Genomic DNA, 18083 nt, shown 5'->3' on the forward strand with positions numbered 1-18083 from the left:
TACCTTTGATGTTGTTAACGGCTGCCTTGCCTCTTGGGACTTCTGATCCTTTCCACTGAGAACATCTCTCCTGTTCCTGGTGTTCCAGCAGCCCTCCCCCATCACACCTCTCCCTGTGGCTTTTGATAATAAGAATGATTTTGGCCCCAAGCAGAACTTCTGAAAGAATGTCACTGAACCTCTTCTGTCCTCTTATTTTAAAACTTATATGTTGCTGTGAATTTAAATAAATGGGCTTTCTAGTTTTGTTGTTTAGAAAAAACTTTTATGTATTGTTATTGATGTATAGTTAATTTACAACATTGTGCTTGTTTCTAGTGTACAGTAAAGTGATTCATGTATACATATATATGTGTGTTTTCTATATCTGTGAGTCTTTTTCTGTTTTGTAAATAAGTTCATTGCTATTTTTTTTATGTTATTCAAATAAGTGATGTCATATGATATATAGCTTTATCTCTCTGACTTACCTCACTTAATACAATAATCTCTAGGTCCATCCATGGTGCTGCAGATGGCATTATTTCAGTCTTTTTTATGGCTGAGTAATATTCCATTGTATATATGTACCACATCTTCTTTATTCATTCATCTGTCAATGGAAATTTAGACTGCTCGACAAAACATTTTATTTAAAGATTATTTTAGCATCCTGGAAGGCAGGTTTGTTTGGAGACTCTCTGTCACCTTCAATAAAGGAGGAAAGCCCTATGCCTTTTCACCTGGCAGTCTTGTTGGCTAGAGAGGTGGGCAGGTTTGTTGGCTAGAGTTCTCACAGACCACACCTCCTGTGTATCCACTTCCAAGATTCCTCAGGATTGCTGCTCATGACATCACAGTAAAACCCACTCAAATGTTTTCCAGATACTTCTAATCTCTTTTGCACATTTGTATAAACATTACTAAAAGTTTTGGAGCTGAGTTTTTATGTATGACATGTTACTGTAGTCACAATACACCAGCACTAGTTACTTATATAATCGCTGTTATGAAGTGAAAACCTTCCATGTTAGGTTTTATTAAGACTTGTTTTTGTTCATACTATTTGGCTTAATTGATATCACAGCAGGGTTCCAGGTTTTCCAGGACAATCTTGATTTAAAATATTTTATCTCTACAGTACCATAACAGCATTTGGGCTTTCAGGTCATGAGGTCATGATTTGCTTTGAAAATTATGGTACCTGTACTTCCTGGTAGCTTTGAAAAAATTTGTGAAATGCTGGTTAGACTCCTAAATGGCATTCTCAGTGGTCCATGTGGTACAACTGGGATGAAAGAGACTTTCTTACAATAAGGGTTGTGTTTTTGTTATTGAAGTTTGTAAATGCACATGTGTGTGAATGTCGTGATGCTTTAGTAACTGACATTCTCTTTAAGAGGTATTCCAGACAGTTCCTTTCTCATGCTTAAAAAGTGCTTTTTAGAAGCAAAGCTTCTAGTTTCAGTGGGAAAATTGCAATATATTAAATTTGTCTTTAGAGAATAATGATATAAAGGATATAAAGTGTGTCATAGAGGGAAAAAGAAGTTTGACCTTGAATTAATTCACTAGCAGTATGTGGCTCATGCCTTAAGATGATAAATCAGGACAAGGGTTAGATTATTGGCTTTTCTGCCATGAAGGCTAGCAGGTATATCCTCACCTCATGTGTCTTTTAGGAAACCTGAATGTGCTCACAAGCCAGATTCCCCTGCATCAGAACCCAGGCACTTCCTTCCTTCCTTTATTCACTAAGCAGACTTTGAGCATTTGCTGCAAAGCATTATACCGAGGCCTCTGAACAAAGTTTCAGGTCTAGCCCCTGATCCTGAAAGTGCCTGTCTAGAGGGGAGGTGAGGTGGTGTATTGAAGGAGTTCTCTGTGAATATGTGAGGCTTTGTAAAGGCCATATATGTTTGGGGGATGAGGAAGACCTTTCCGGCTTTGTGGTCAGAGAGGGTTGTAGGCACATCTGTGGTCCTCTGTCCTTGATAGAGGAACCAAGTTTAACTCACAGGAAGAAGGAAGAGCTAAGTTCATTTTGGCTTCAGCTGGGACATTTAGGTTCAAGTTGGGAGTAACATTTGGGAAAAATCAGAAAGGCACTTAGAGCAGACCACAGTCACTGGCTTGTGCGTCATGAAGAGCTTGGAGGGAACTAGTGTGGAGAGGGGAGAGTTGAAAAGATAATCTAGCACCGTGTTCTGAGAAATGGAACAAGGAAAGATGGGAGCCTGAGAAGGAACCTGGGAATTTGGTTCTATTATAATAAGGTTTACTGTGAGGAAATTTTTTTTTCCTGATGTCAAACAGGGCTTTACAAAATGAGATCAGAGCAGTATCTCTCGAAGAGAGCTCTGTATTATGAGAAATATCCACTTGAGTGCCTTGGTGTTTATTAATCATTAAAATGCGTTCACACCAAGAAAGTTAAGAAAGAAGAAAAAGCAGAGTTATCCAGAGTGAAGCAGGTTTCTTCATGACAGGATTTCTCAGAATCTTCACTGTGCAAATGGCTTTGTTAAACCTCCCTCACTTGATAGCCTGTTCTAGAAGCAGGGTCGGCTGGCACGGCGAGCTGCAGGGACCAAGCTTGGCACACCCGTGGGCCTCTGTTCCCCCCCGGCCCACTTTGGTTGCCCACACATTGGGGTCTTCGCTCGGGCAGATGCAGGGCCCTGAATGGAGTTGTCTCTGTCTGGGAATCTCGACTGCTCAGTCTGCTGTGTTCTGGCCACCTGACCAAGTGGCAGTGTGACCTGGGTTCTCAGGAGGAGACAGGATCTCACTGAAACCCAGGTTGTCAGCGGTGTCCCTGTCCACCTTTAAGCCACTGTCTTCATCTTGAAAATATCTCCCATTGAGGGCACTTGGGTGCAAAGTTGCTCACCACCTTGGATGGGCCACCCAGGCGAAAGGTGCTGTTTAAGTACCTTCGCGATATCCTCAGTTTTGCCTGTTGGCCTGCCAAGCCATAAATATTTATTATCTGATCCTTTACAGAAGAAAGCTTGCCTATCCATATAGTAGCCACCAGGCCTATGTGACTTTTGAAACCTAGAATGTAGCTAGACAGAATTGAGATGTGTTATAAATATTTACACTTACACATGCTCAAATTTGAAGACTTGGTACCCACCCCCCCCAAAAAAAAGAGCATAGAATATCTCAATAATTCTCTTTTTTAACTTGATAAGATGGTGATAGAATATTTTAAATATATTGGGTCAAATAAAATGTATTATTAAAATTAATATCACCTATCTTTCTGTCCTTTTTCCCCTGCAGCCTCTAGCAAATGTAAAATTACATGTGTGGCTTACATTTGAGATGTACGTTGTATTTCTATTGTATAGTACTGACTATAGCTTAGCACCCAAGTTTATTGCCCACAGAACTCTTCCTTTAAGAGCCCTGCGTATACTCTTGCTTCCCTGGTGGCTCAGATGGTAAAGAATCTGCCTACAATGCAGGAGACCCGGGTTCAATCCCTGGATGGGGAAGATCCCCTGGAGAAGGGAATGGCTGCCCACTCTAGTATTCTTGCCTGGAGAATTCTGTGGACAGAGGAGCTGGCAGCCTATTCTAGTCTGAGGATTTGTGCTTTGTTGACAGCTAAGCTGTAATTTAATAGCTGTAAACTCTTACTCTTAAATAAAAATATATACTTTATGTATTTCAAATAAGCTATATTTATATTATTTTACAGTTTATTTTTATATGCATGTTTTAAACAACTTATGAGCTATATATTTCCTATGATATAAAAATCATGACTACATCATGTCTACTCTGATTCAGCAACTCCACTTCTAGCCTTCTGTCCTAAGGAAACCACTGGATGAGTATTTAAGTATTATGCTCTTTATTGCCTTTAATGAAGAAAAATTGGAAACAATTTTTGAAGCCCCACCCTGAAGCTTGATTAGCTAAATTATTAAATATGTACATAATTATATTGCCAATATGTTATGGCAATAAATTATTAGAAAGTATTTATAGACAAGCAGTATTTTAATTGTACTTTAAAAATTCTGAAAGGAAGAAAATAACTTCTAATTGTTTATACTGATTCTCTTTGGGTTATTTTAATTTTCCTCATGCCTATCTATATGGTTTAATTTTCTATAGTCTGTATATCTTATATAATTAATTAAAGTAATTATTTGATAACTTTGTAACGAATGTATGATATAGCTTCTTGGAAAAAGTTCAGAATTCAAAGTGAACATATTTATGAGGCATAGGAATTCATAAAAATAGATTTTGTTGTCACATAATGAAGGATATTAAGTAAAAAGTTTTTTCCTCCAGATTCCTCACATATTGCAAACAAATTGTCTTGATATTAAGGTAAGTAGTCATTGGTAGGGAGTAAAGAAGTTTGTACTACCTAAAAAGTAAAGTTCTTATCTGAAAACCTTCCGAGATCTACCTGGAGTCTTCACTTCACCACAATTGTGATAGCCAGCGACTTTTCCTCTAAAATAATTTCCTAAAATTTTAAATTGTTTCATGGCTAGTTATTTTTAAGTGACCTAGCACAGGAAGGATGTGGAGGGGGTGGAGTACCATGGGAACTCCTGCCAATTACTGGAAAAATTGTCTGAAAGTGGACTGGGGCCACCAAAAGTAGTCTAAAGAGATTGCTGTTACAAAGCAAAGGTTTTTTTCCTCTTCAATTTTGGATAGGCAATACGGAGTGTCTACTTGACCCCAACAGGTCTGAATAGGTTTTTACCATTTTGTTTATTTCTGTGATGAAATTCAATGCTGAGAATTAGTTGAAAATGTAAGAAAATGACTCTCATCATAGTAGTTAATGGGTGAGCCCCAGCTAGCAAGCAGAGCTCTGCAAATGGGACTTGCCTTTAACATTCACAAGGTTAAAGTTTCATAGAATCTATGTTCTTCTGATATATTTTAAATAGTTCATCCATCGCTTCAGCTAAGTTCATGGGGAGTGAATCACTGGCAATGTGTTTATCATTAAAAACTTGGTGATAGGTTCTTTAAATTATTAAGACATTAATGGCGTCAAGTGTTACCTGCAAGATCATATAACTAAACCCAGTTATCTCTGTAATTAAAAGTAAACTGACTAAACATTTCAAATGGCATATACACCCTAGTATATATGTAATAGATAACTCATAAGGACCTATTGCATAGCACAGGTAACTCTACTCAATACTTGTAATGGCCTATATGGGAAAATAATCGAAAAATGAGTGGATATGTGTATATGTATACCTGATTCACTTTGCTGTACAGTAGAAATTAACACAACTTTGTAAATCAACTGTACTCCAATAAAAACCTTTCTAAAAGACAAAAAAAAAAAAAAAAAAAAAGTACCTGCTCTGCCCAGTCAGATAGTTTGTAAGTCTCTGTGCACTTACCATCTCTCCCATGCTCTATACAGCAGCGGGATTATTGTGGTTGTTATCTCTGCATCCGTTTGTCTTCTACTAAACTCGGAGCTCCTTGACCACCACCACTGTGTCTTCCTTTGTATCCCTAGCTGCTAGTATAGGGCATGTAGTTGGTGTCTTGCTGATGTTTATTGAAAGAAGGAAAGCAGGAGAGGAATGTTCTGGAATGTAGAATTATTAATTAATCCCTCTTTCAAAAGGCATTAATCCGAATGGCCTCCTGCCTGATGCTTTGCAGACATGAGAAAATCCAGCAGTCTCTAAATTGAGAGCTTAAGCTACATATTTTGCAGATAGAAATCTCTTAGTACTGATATTTGTTAAAATTCCTCCTTTCATCTCATTCATCAGCACTTGAATTCAGACCCTCCTCTTACCTCAGTGGTACCACCTGGTGACCTCCAGGCCTCCTTTCCAGTCCACCCTCCACAATTGCCATCACACCTCTCTTTAAATTAGTATGATCAGATTAATTTCCTGCTTAATATCTGTCGCTGGCTCCTTGTAACTGCTCGATAATCCTGCCTTCTTTGCAAGACACTGCAGCCCTCAGTGGGTTGACCTAGTTTCTGCCACTCTCCCCATGTCCGGGCCCCAGTCATACCACACAGAGGTGGCTATCATTCTCTAACAGGTCGGATTCTTTGCTGTGTTACTGCTCAAAATGCTCTCCAGCTTCCTGTTTCTGCCAGGCGCCCTCCTCCTCCTCAGAAAGAGCAGCTCTCTGACCCCTTTGGGAGTTCGCCACACCCTTCTGGTGGACCCCGTCCAGCGCTTCTCAGCTCTCTGCTTTACCTTCTGTATTTGTCGTTTGCTTCTTGACTTCTACGTCAGTTCCTTGGCTCAGCTACAGTGCTCAAGAAACAGGCGCTCCCATGTTTGAGTGTATGCCAGGCACTGTGTTGACTTGGTTCCCAGTGGATCACCAAGTCCTTGGGGGCTAGAACCTTTGGGGGCTAACCACTTACTCTCGGCTGAACACCGAGTTGGGCAGGAGCTCTAAATAAAACATAATAGTTGACTGAAGACCTTTCCATCATCTTTTAAAAGAAGCAGACAAGTAACCTGAGTCATGTAAATTCAACACTCATTTTATTTTGGCTTCAGGCAAAGACAGTTTTTGCAAATGTGTCAGTGGTGGGTGATTGCATAGGGACATCACTCATTTACCCTGCTAGTTTGTTTTTGAGCAAAGCGTTGTACACTAGTGGGAAGCAGGCCAGGAAGGGAACACAGGAAATATGGTTTCCACTTAATAGTCCAGAGTATTGCCCTGGAACACTGAGACAGGAGAATAAAGCCAGATTAATGGTGGTGATTAGTGTAAAATGTAGATTCTTGGATAAAGGAAAACCGCTGTGAAGTAGCTCGGCATAGTTTCATATGACTTGAAATATTACTACTTTGTGACATACATTCTGTTCTCCAGCTGCCACCTCCATCGCTCCTGTTACTTTTCGCCTCTCTATTTGATCATGGTGTGAAGTTCCCTTCTCCCATCACTGCCAATCCAGGCACTGGTTCCTTAGAAAGCTACATTAGGGATCACCTTGGCAACACTTCCTGTTATATCTGTCATCTTTCTCTTTATTTCATTTAAATCATTATCATTTCCACTTAGATGTAGCTTTGAAATAAATGTCCCTTATGTGTATGTTTTTATTAGCCTGCAAACTACTTGTAGCCATGGACAATATCTTTTTTCTTTTTAATTATCTGGATATCTTAGTACCATTCTCTGAAGGTTGTTATTAATGTTGAAGTCTTGCTGAATTAAATCATTGTTAAGTGTGTAAAATCTTGGTTGATGTATATATAGTTCAGGCCTTGATAAATACTGTTTGCATTTATTTGATAGTAATTGAGAGAGAAACAGACTTCCTGGCTTCAGATACTGACTTTTCTATGTATTAGCAGTCTAACCCTTTTGTGCTTCACTTTTTCATCTCTTAATGAGCCTAAAAGTCACATCTATTGTACATCCATAGGGTTGATGCAAAGACAATGGTGTTGAGACAAGACATGTGCAAAATCCTTAACAATGTGTGATATATAATAAGTGCATGATACATGCTAACTGCTATTTATGGTTTGTATATACAAGCACAGAAAAATGAACTCTAACACAATATATGTAGTTTGCATATATAAATGATCTACTCCACTGATTATAAAATTGATTTGTTGCAGGCATGAAAAAAACTAATGTGACATTAATTGTGACTCAGAAAGTTGAACACTGTTACTATTATTTTTTAAAAGAAAGAACTCCTTTACTGTGTATTGATACCTGAAATCAAATTAAGTCTACTGTAGAAAGTTTGGCCTGAAGATACCAGATGTTAAAAGAATTGAGTAAAAACATACTTATGGAAATGTTTTTTATGAGTTTGTTCACTTCTGGGCAGCTATTTTAAGTTTAGACATTCCACTGTAGCGGGGGCTCCTTTAAAGACTCCTCGGTGTGAAGTTTTGTGTTGGAGCAAACTTTATCTTTGGAACAACCAATAATGTCGTTGCCGTTCGGAGCTATTACTGTGAGAGTGGTGGAAAAATGTTTTCATAAAATGCCCCATTGTGTTAGCAAATGAGAACTGGAGGACGGCGGTGGCCCGTGAGCGGAGCAGTTACCCCACTCACTGTGCATGCTTAAATAAACAACTCCGCTTTGGCGGCCTGGGCTTTATTATATTCCTGCATTCCGAAATGTATTCCATTACTGCCAACACGGTACAGCGTAGTTATGCTGTAGTTAATCATGCCATCAGTCAATTTATAAAACTCAATACAATCGTATTGTGTAAAATGCAATTACAACATGAGTCGTAATGAGATGTGAGGACGGATGAGTCCTCTGGGAACTGTTCCCTACTTCTAGAGTACTGTTCTTTGTCTGGATTATTTATTGGATTCTGGGGTGCCTGTGCTTATGTAGTCTATTTTCCTTTCTCTTCCAGCCTAACTTTAGAGGCTGCCAGGGTGGGGAGGGCAGATGGCTTTGTCTGTAAACATTGCATACATGTTTGTGCTAGGGGCTGAGTGGGAGCTGCGTTCCCCAGGGAAAGGAGGGCCATTTTCTTAGCGCACAGGTACCTTCTGTCTGCTAAGCTCTGTATTCCCAGCACCCAAAGGAACGTCCCTTACTGAGTTTTTTTTTTTTTTCTTCTTTTTCTGCCTAGCTGGAGCCCCATTTTCTAAATTGCACAAAGGCTCACTATATGGTCCAATAGTGGCTTGATTTCCAGGGTCTGTAGGAAGGAGGTGAGCTCCTTCACACCCGCAATTTCATGGCCAACTCAGAGCCTGTTTTTGGAGTCCTGAGGATCCTCCTGACCACTCCTGTAGTCTCGTTGCCTCTGGAAGGAGCGGGCCAAGAGCTGTAGCCACAAGCAGTTCGTGCCCCCGTTGCCAGGCCAATGAGCTCTGGGGCTGGGGCTCAGGTCTGCTGGGGCACTTGCCTTCCCTGGCCGGCTTGCTCTTCATGGCAGTGGCTCCATTGTGATGAGCAGGGTTGTCGGTCCAGGTGAAAGCCTGGCGCGGGCCGGGGTCGGGGCTTGTCAGGGCGCTGCTCTGTTCCCCAGGCCAGTCCTGTGCAGGCCGTGTGGCCAGTCCCAGGGCTTGCACCAGCCTGAGCTCCGAGCTCCCAGCTCTCTGGTCTCCTCTTTGTAGGTTCTTCCTGTTCCCAGCTAGGTTTTCCCATCCCATGGCTGGCTCGCCGGCTGGCTGGCTGGCTGGCTGGCATGCCCTTTATTCCTGGCGGCTTCTAACCTCTATTCTGTGGCCATCTCTTGGTATGACTCTGGGAAAGAGTGGAGTTCAAATTGTCATCCTACATTGGAAGTGCTGATTTCTTACTATATGAAGCTTCACACGGGTGAGCTGTATAAGCTCAGGTAGGTGATGGTGCTCTTGTAGGTGGAGGAGTTTGTGAATCAGACTAGAGCAGGAAAGGTTCACCTCCAGGAATGTCAAAACCTCATTTTCATTTCATTTTACTATAGATTTCTACCACCCCTTGTTTCTGTCAGCACCTCCTGATTTTATATGTTCAGTGGTAGAGTATATGAACTCCCGAGACCTTAAAGCAAGGCTTCTGGAGCCTCATAGAGGTCTCCACATCACCTGAGGGCTTTTTAAAATGCGGACTGTGATCCAGCATGTCAGGGCCTGGACTGTGCATTTTTAACAAGCTCGGGAATTCCTCATCGGGGTTCTTGCACTCAATAGGATCTTCTCCGCCTTTTTCCAGTTTTACCTCAAAGTTCCACCTTACACACCATTTTATTTTATTAATAGAGCTATCTCTGGTGTGTCTGTTTGCTTTGCTATCACTGAGATGTGTATTGATACACATTTGAAGTAACTTTTCAACTATCAAACGTGTTCCTAAGACATTATCTATGAAAAACAAATAGTTGCATTTTTTTCTACCTATACTTTTTTTTAATTTAAATTTTTTTTTGACACGTACAATTTATTTATTTATTCTTGACAGCTCTGGGTCTTTGGTGCTGCACGCAGTCTTTCACTAGTTGCGGAGAGCAGTGGCTTCTCTTGTTGTGAACGGGCTCTGGAGCATGTGGGCTTAGTAGTTGCAGTTCCCTGGCCCTAGAGCACGGGCTCAGGAGTTGGGGTGCATGGCCTTAGTTGCTCCATGGCATGTGGGATCTTCTCGGACCAGGGATCAAACCCGTGTCCCCTGCATTAGACTAAGTTGCTTCAGTCATGTTTGACTCTTTGTGGCCCTATGGACTCTAGGCCACCAGGTTCCTCTGTCCATGGGATTTCCCAGGCAAGAATACTGGAGTGGGTTGCCATATCTTCCTCCAGCAGATCTCCCCGACCCAGGGATCAAACCTGAGTCTCCTGCACTGGCAGGCATATTCTTCACCACTCCTACCACCTGGGAAGCCCTAAAAGACTAAGACCTACTCATTACTCCATGGAAGCTTCCCAACCCAGGGATTGAACCCATGTCTCCTGGCTCTCCTACATTGCAGGCGGATTCATCAGCAGGTGGATTCTTATCCACTGCACCACCAAGGAAGTCTGAGTTGCATTAATTTCTAAATATTTTCATTTTTAAATTCTGTTCAGTTCAGTCACTCAGTTGTGTCTGACTCTTTGTGACCCCATGAACCGCAGTACGCCAGGCCTCCCTGTCCATCACCAACTGCCGGAGTCCACCCAAACCCATGTCCATCGAGTCGGTGATGCCACCCAGCCATCTCATCCTCTGTCATCCCCTTCTCTTCCTGCCCTCAATCTTTCCCAACATCAGGGTCTTTTCCAGTGAGTCAACTCTTTGCATGAGGTGGCCAAAGTATTGGAGTTTTAGCTTCAGCATCAGTCCTTCCAGTGAACACCCAGGACTGATTCTCCTTTAGGATGGACGGGTTGGATCTCCTTGCAGTCCAAGGGATTCTTAAGAGTCTTCTCCAACACCACAGTTCAAAAGCATCAATTCTTCAGCACTCAGCTTTCTTCACAGTCGAACTCTCACATCCATACACGACCACTGGAAAAACCATAGCCTTGACTAGATGGACCTTTGTTGGCAAAGTAATGTCTCTGCTTTTTATGCTGTCTAGGTTGGTCATAACTTTCCTTCCAAGGAGTGTCTTTTAATTTCATTGCTGCAATCACCATCTGCAGTGATTTTGGAGCCCAGAAAAATAAAGTCAGCCACTATTTCCACTGTTTCCCCATCTATCTGCCATGAAGTGATGGGACGAGATGCCATGATCTTAGTTTTCTGAATGTTGAGCTTTAAGCCAACTTTGTCACTCTCCTCTTTTACTTTCATCAAGAGGCTCTTTAGTTCTTCTTCACTTTCTGCCATAAGGGTGGTGTCATCCGTAAGCATATTTAAATTTTACAGAGATATTTTGAGCACCGGCAGTTTACACATCAGCTTTACCAGGGAAGGTGTCTTTTAACCCGTCTAACAACTTCAATGTGAATTCTGGAAGCAGAAGGCCTTTAGATAAGTAAGTGCTGCCGTGGATAAATTTAAAGTCTCATGGACCTTATAGACAAGGATGGGATGTCCAAGGAGAAAATTCCCACAAGGATGTTCATAATGAAGGCAGTCCTCCATATGAGTACCTGCCATATCACTTCCTAACCTCCATCATACGCTCCTCCCCTAAGCCCCATCCTGGACCACAGAAGACCCATTCTCTTTAACAGAGAGAAGAGAACTCTTTGCATGCATACATGTGCTGTACACACACACACATGTACACACACACATAGAAACAGAGACGGAGAGAGACATATTGAAGGACCAAGACCCTCAGGGAAGTCAGTGCTGTTCTTGGAAGGACCTGGTTTTTAGGTCTGAACGTTCCCTTTGGTGTTGAGGCTGCAGGAAGGGTGTCTCCCGAGCCCTGCCCTGAAGCACCAGTGACCCTCATGCCTGTGAGAGACGTGTCACAGGGCTTCTACAAGTTCATCCAGTGTAGTCTAGCATCTGTTCCACTTTTTTTTTCTGGCTAATAAAGCCGAGATTAGTGGTGTCATTTGCAGAAGAGAATAAAAGGGAGATACAGCCCAGAGGCTTCCTTTTAAAGACAGAAGAGATTTTAAGGTGGCCCGGGAGCGGCCCAGAGGAGCCGGCGGCGGCCAGAGGAGCGAGGGACGGAGCCGGGAGCCATGCCACGCTGACCCGGGGGCCCAGCCGCCGCCGCCGCCGCCGCCGCCACCGCCGCCGGGTGGGGTGGAAGGGGCGGGAGCCGCCGCCGCCGCCTCCCGGGTGGGCGCCCTTCGCCGTGGACGCCGGCGGCCCGGGACGAGGGTTTCATCGCCTTAAATGGTTTTGAACCAATGAAGCTGGATTCTCTTAAAAAAGACGGACAGCCCATCGTGTGAACTATAGAGTTTGTGGACAAATTTATGTTGGGCGTGTAGTGGCGTAATGCCCGCAGACTCCTGCGAGGGCCCCTAAGTTCTTAGAGGACCGCTTTGCCTTTTGAATCAGAGAGGTGCAAAGTTCGATAAAGAATGGCCCTTGTGGATAAGCACAAAGTCAAGCGACAGCGATTGGACAGAATTTGCGAAGGTATCCGCCCCCAGATCATGAACGGCCCCCTGCACCCCCGCCCCCTGGTGGCACTGCTCGACGGCAGAGACTGCACCGTGGAGATGCCCATCCTGAAGGACCTGGCCCCCGTGGCCTTCTGCGACGCACGTCCACCCAGGAAATCCACGAGAAGGTTTTAAACGAGGCGGTCGGCGCCATGATGTATCACACCATCACGCTCACCAGGGAAGACCTGGAGAAGTTCAAGGCCCTGAGAGTGATCGTGCGGATAGGCAGCGGCTACGACAACGTCGACATCAGGGCTGCGGGCGAACTCGGGATCGCCGTGTGCAACATCCCGTCCGCGGCGGTGGAGGAGACGGCGGACTCGACCATCTGCCACATCCTTAACCTGTACCGGCGGAACACCTGGCTATACCAGGCGCTGCGGGAAGGCACGCGGGTGCAGAGCGTCGAGCAGATCCGGGAGGTCGCCTCGGGGGCCGCGCGCATCCGCGGGGAGACGCTGGGCCTCATTGGCTTCGGTCACACAGGGCAGGCGGTTGCCGTTCGAGCCAAGGCCTTTGGATTCAGCGTCCTATTTTATGACCCCTACTTGCAGGATGGGGCGGAGCGGTCCCTGGGCGTGCAGAGGGTCTGTACCCTGCAGGACTTACGGTACCAGAGCGACTGCGTCTCCCTGCACTGCAATCTCAACGAACATAACCACCACCTCATCAATGACTTCACCATAAAGCAGATGAGGCAAGGCGCCTTCCTCGTGAACGCGGCCCGCGGAGGACTGGTGGATGAGAAAGCCTTAGCCCAAGCCCTCAAAGAAGGCAGGATACGAGGGGCGGCCCTCGACGTGCACGAGTCGGAGCCTTTCAGCTTTGCTCAGGGTCCCTTGAAAGACGCACCGAATCTCATCTGTACTCCCCACACAGCCTGGTACAGTGAGCAAGCCTCACTGGAGATGCGGGAGGCAGCCGCCACCGAGATCCGCCGGGCCATCACGGGTCGCATCCCAGAGAGCTTAAGAAACTGTGTGAACAAGGAATTCTTTGTCACAACAGCTCCCTGGTCAGTAATAGATCAGCAAGCAATTCATCCAGAGCTCAATGGTGCCACATACAGATACCCGCCAGGCATCGTGGGCGTGGCTCCGGGAGGACTTCCTGCTGCCATGGAAGGGATCATCCCCGGAGGCATCCCGGCGACCCACAACCTCCCCACAGTGGCACATCCCTCCCAAGCTCCCTCTCCCAACCAGCCCACGAAACACGGGGACAATCGAGAGCACCCCAACGAGCAATAGCAGCGAGTGACGAAAGGTAATCATTCAGATACACCTGGGACCAAGAGACAGTGAAAAATAAATGAACTAAGAGAAAAGGAATTTGACAGTCTTTTTAACTGATTCTGGACATATGCATCATTGACGTTGCAGTGTTACAACTACAAAAGAGCTAGAAGCCGAGACGTGGGAAAACTGAAGATGTTGTCGTCTGCTTGCGGAAGCGCTGAAAGAGACTAGGACGTGATTTATTAACTACCAACTTCTGTTATTGTGTGTTAAGTTTTTCATCTGTGCATCAAATCACAAAGAATAAATAGATCTTTTTCCTTTATCAGTCCCTTGGGCACAGGAGGTCCTGAACACCTTGCTCTAGAATGTTGCATCAAGAGTTCCAAACATCAAAATAAAATATTAAGAGGAAATCCCCACTCTATGACTCTAGTCCCTTCGGTCCACGGGGCTGGTTACCTCTTTTGCTGATAGGAAGATTAAATTACTACAAAATGGGGAGAAAGCTGACTGCCTGTGTTAGACACCGCAAGCACAGGATTGAAGACAGTACAGGCTCCTGTACAGAGAATTCTCTCCCATCTGAACTGCATACTGAGCGGGCAAGTTGATTGTGAGTTCAGTAAAACCCTCTGATGATGCAAAAAAGAAAAAAGTATTAAGTTTCACAAGCTGTTTGTACTCAAATATATTTTCTCAGTTTCAGATCCTCAGCTATTTTATTGAGTGGAAAGTCTTGAACTGAAAGGCTTCAAGAAGAATAATGTTGCATTTCCTTATGTCTCAGGAAACACTTTTTATGGTAACTTGTCAGATTATCTATGAACAAACCCACTTTTTTAGACATTGATAAAGTCTTCTTTTCTTCACGTGATATTTTATACAAGAACACTTCAGGTGTGTTATTAGATGTGACTGATTTTAACAAATCCTATTAGATTTGTATCAACTAGTTACATGTTATATTCATAGTCTTTTGTGAATCATCACCTTTTTGTTTAAAAGATGGCCTATTTTGAGCCTTTGTATAGGTACATTCCTGTTTTTGTGACAAAAAAAAAAAACCTTTTAAACTGTCCCAAACAGAAAAATAATGGCTATCAGAAATATGTTTTGTTTTAGTGTGGGTTACCGTTACTGTATTTGTTTATTGTAAAGGTGGACATTTAGCGTTCAGTGCAGTTTTCAATAAAAAGTAATAAAAAAAATAAAGAGAGAAGAAACTCTTCAACAAAATGGGAAGGAATGGATTTCAGGATAAGCTTCAGGATAAGTTATAAAGATTATCATCACATTTCAGGCTTCTTGACAGTTTTAGGGGCGTTTTAAAATATAGATTAAGCTTTATGGGGAAAGATACATGTCACTATTTTCAGCCTTTTTTGAAAGTTTGTTCTAAATTATCTTTCATCTCTGTCTCACTTCAAAAAGAATTTGATAAGGCTATCTTAGTCTGTTTGAATTTCTGTGTCAAAATTACCACTGGGCAGTTTATGAACAACAGAAATTTACTTCTCATGGTTCCAGAGGCTAAAATGTCTAAGATCAACAGATCAGCAGGTTTGGTGTCCAGTAAGATCCACTTCCTGGTTCATAGATGGTCATCGTCTCACTTGCTGTGTCCTCACGTGGGCAAAGGGGTGAGGGAGTGATTTGGGGTGTCTTATATGATACCCACGAGGCTTCACCTTCATGACCTAATCACTTCCCAAAGACCCCATCTCTTAAGTGCTATGACATTAGGGATTAGGGTTTGACATGGATTTTGGGAGGATGTAAGCATTCAGTTTGTTCCACAAAGGTGCACCCACAGAGATTAAAAATAAAATATATAAGGATATGGAAAGAAAAGAAGCTAGGAGTAGGGTCAGCATGCAAAACATTTCCTTGAAGATGTCATTCTCTAATTAGGAGTGAGCTATGGGTTTGGCTGAGAGTGTCCAGGCCCCTGGGTCAGTGATATGATGCACTGTGACCCTAAGATTAAGGTGAAACAGTTTTCCTTGTGTTTAGACTGGAGAGAAACACCTCATAAAGGGAACACTGTATGTGTTGTGAACTATGCTTTCAGCAGCATTCCTCAAATAAATGATAGAATGTTTTGTGGGGCTATTTTTCAAAAAGTCTCTTCATATAGGCTGATGGCATATGTATGCATAATTTAGTGAAGACCTTTTTACAAGGGCCCCAAATGATAAAGTCTCAGTATACAGCTCTCTGACTGCCTCCAGAGATAAATGATCATTTCTGGAGAGTGGATGGATCCATATCCATTATGCAGTCTTCCATGAGTGTTATTTTGCTCAACCGAGCTATATTTTGGAAAATATTAAGTTGAATTGCTTAAAAAGGGAAGAAAATTTGGGACTAAAGCTTTTGCTAGCAGAAAGTCATCAACTTTAATTTCAGGGAAAGTCTGTACAAAATGGATTAAATCCAGTGGCTGCTACTGATCCCTCAGTTTCCTAATTTGTATAGTGAGAGGGTTTAAAAATGTATCACCATGGTTCCTTTTGTCTCCAGAATCTGCTGTATTAGCCAAGGCCTTGGCAAGTAAGAGCTGATATTCTCAAACTGGGTAATTGAGGGCCGTCAATAAAGAGCCCATTTACCAGCAGGCCAGAGTGCATCACCCAGGGGTAGCTGGAACAGGGAGTCCTTGGCACTTCCTGAAGACATGAGGGGAGAAACTGGTTATAGATATTGGAGAGGTTAGCTTTCAGGAACTACTTAACCAAACCTACAGAGGGATGCAGCCAGTCATGGTGAAGAGGTGGGCTGGAGGGATGGCTACCTCAGCTTGAGTCCATTTCCCTTCTGTCCCTGGATGGTAGCTGCCATGGGTCAAACCCAGTCAAAAGCCGGAGGATTTCTGTACATCTCAGCCTCCGGGGGCACAGAGCAAGCTGAGGAAGAGGGGAGCTGGAGAGGAGCAAATGGAAGAGATGCAGCACTTTTCCTAACTTCGTGTTTCTAAGCAAATGCTTTTGATTTTCCTCATAGTAAAGAAAATTGACCTTTACCAGTCCTGTGGCCACGGCTGAGCTTTCCAAATTTGCTGGCATATTGAGTGTATCACGTTTTCTTTTCTTGGGCTCCAAAATCACTGCAGACAGTGACTGCAGCCATGGGATTAAAAGACACTTGCTCCTTGGAAGAAAAGCTGTGACAAACCTAGACAGCAGATTAAAAATTAGAGGTATCACTTTGCCGACAAAAGTCCATATAGTCAAAGCTGTGGTTTTTCTGGTAGTCATGTACGGATGTGAGAGTTGGCCCATAAAGAGCACTGAAGAATTGTTGCTTTTGAATTGTGGTGATAGAGAAGACTCTTGAGAGTCCCTGGGACTGCAAGGAGATCAAACCAGTCGATCCTAAAGGCAATTAACCCTAAATATTCATTGGAAGGACTGATGCTGAAACTGAAGCTCCAATACTTTGGCCATCTGTTGCGAAAAGCCAACTCACTGGAAAGGACCCTGATGCTGGGAGAGATTGAGGGCAAGAGGAGAAGGGGCAACATAGGATGAGATGGTTGGATGGCATCACTCACGCAGTGGACATGAGTTTGAGCAAACTCTGGGAGACGTTGAAGGACAGGGAAGCCTGGAGTCCTAGTCTATGGTGTCAGAAAAATTGGACATGACTTAGTGACTAAACAACGAACAGCAGCAACGAAATTCTGTCTTTGTGTTGCCTCCACTAGGGACCTTATCTCTGGTCTACTGCTGCAACTCCAGTGCTTAAACCATGACCTGGTCTGTGATAGAGTTCAGTGAATAAAGGGCCACTGGGCCATGAAGGGACCTTAAGTAAGTGGCGATAATCAAGTTGCAGAGCCAAGGAAATAAAACAGACATGTGAGCTGACAGCTTTGTCAGGTTTCTGAGAGTCTTTGTTGTCAAGTCCTAATGAATCCTATGAGAATAGTTTTCAGACTGCAGGACAGAAATAAAGCCTTCATAGAATTTCATTTGCTGCTTTCACCTTTATGGTGTTGGAGAAAATTCATTTTCTGATCCATAAGTCTCACAGATTTGACCAGATGGCACCGTGGCCTTGCCTCTGTGAAGTCTCTGTTGTGAAAAACCACTCTCTTAGCTTGTATTCCATTCACTGACGTGATAGCTTGAAGCAAAATCAGCTGTGCCACAGAAATGTTGTGATCTGAAGTCAAGTATGGGAATATACTCTTCTGAGGGAATTATAGTGGATTTTCCCCCAGCTTCTCAAACAAAAGTACATTTTTCTATACATATATAGAAACAATACATAGAATAAATTTCATCCATTGTAAGTATATAGTTCCATGAGCTTGGGCACATGTATACAA

The 18083-nt window shown here is 43.3% G+C and overlaps 1 protein-coding gene and 1 pseudogene across 2 annotated transcripts in view; both read left to right on the forward strand.

Moving 5' to 3' along the window:
* RASGRF2 (Ras protein specific guanine nucleotide releasing factor 2) overlaps window positions 1-18083 on the forward strand; it is a 252292-nt gene that overhangs the window by 19998 nt on the left and 214211 nt on the right. The window lies entirely within an intron of this gene.
* On the forward strand, window positions 12160-14962 carry LOC139034456 (C-terminal-binding protein 2 pseudogene; annotated as a pseudogene).

The sequence above is a fragment of the Odocoileus virginianus genome, chromosome 3 (assembly GCF_023699985.2).
Source record: "Odocoileus virginianus isolate 20LAN1187 ecotype Illinois chromosome 3, Ovbor_1.2, whole genome shotgun sequence".
In the NCBI taxonomy this organism is placed as follows: Eukaryota; Metazoa; Chordata; class Mammalia; order Artiodactyla; family Cervidae; genus Odocoileus; species Odocoileus virginianus.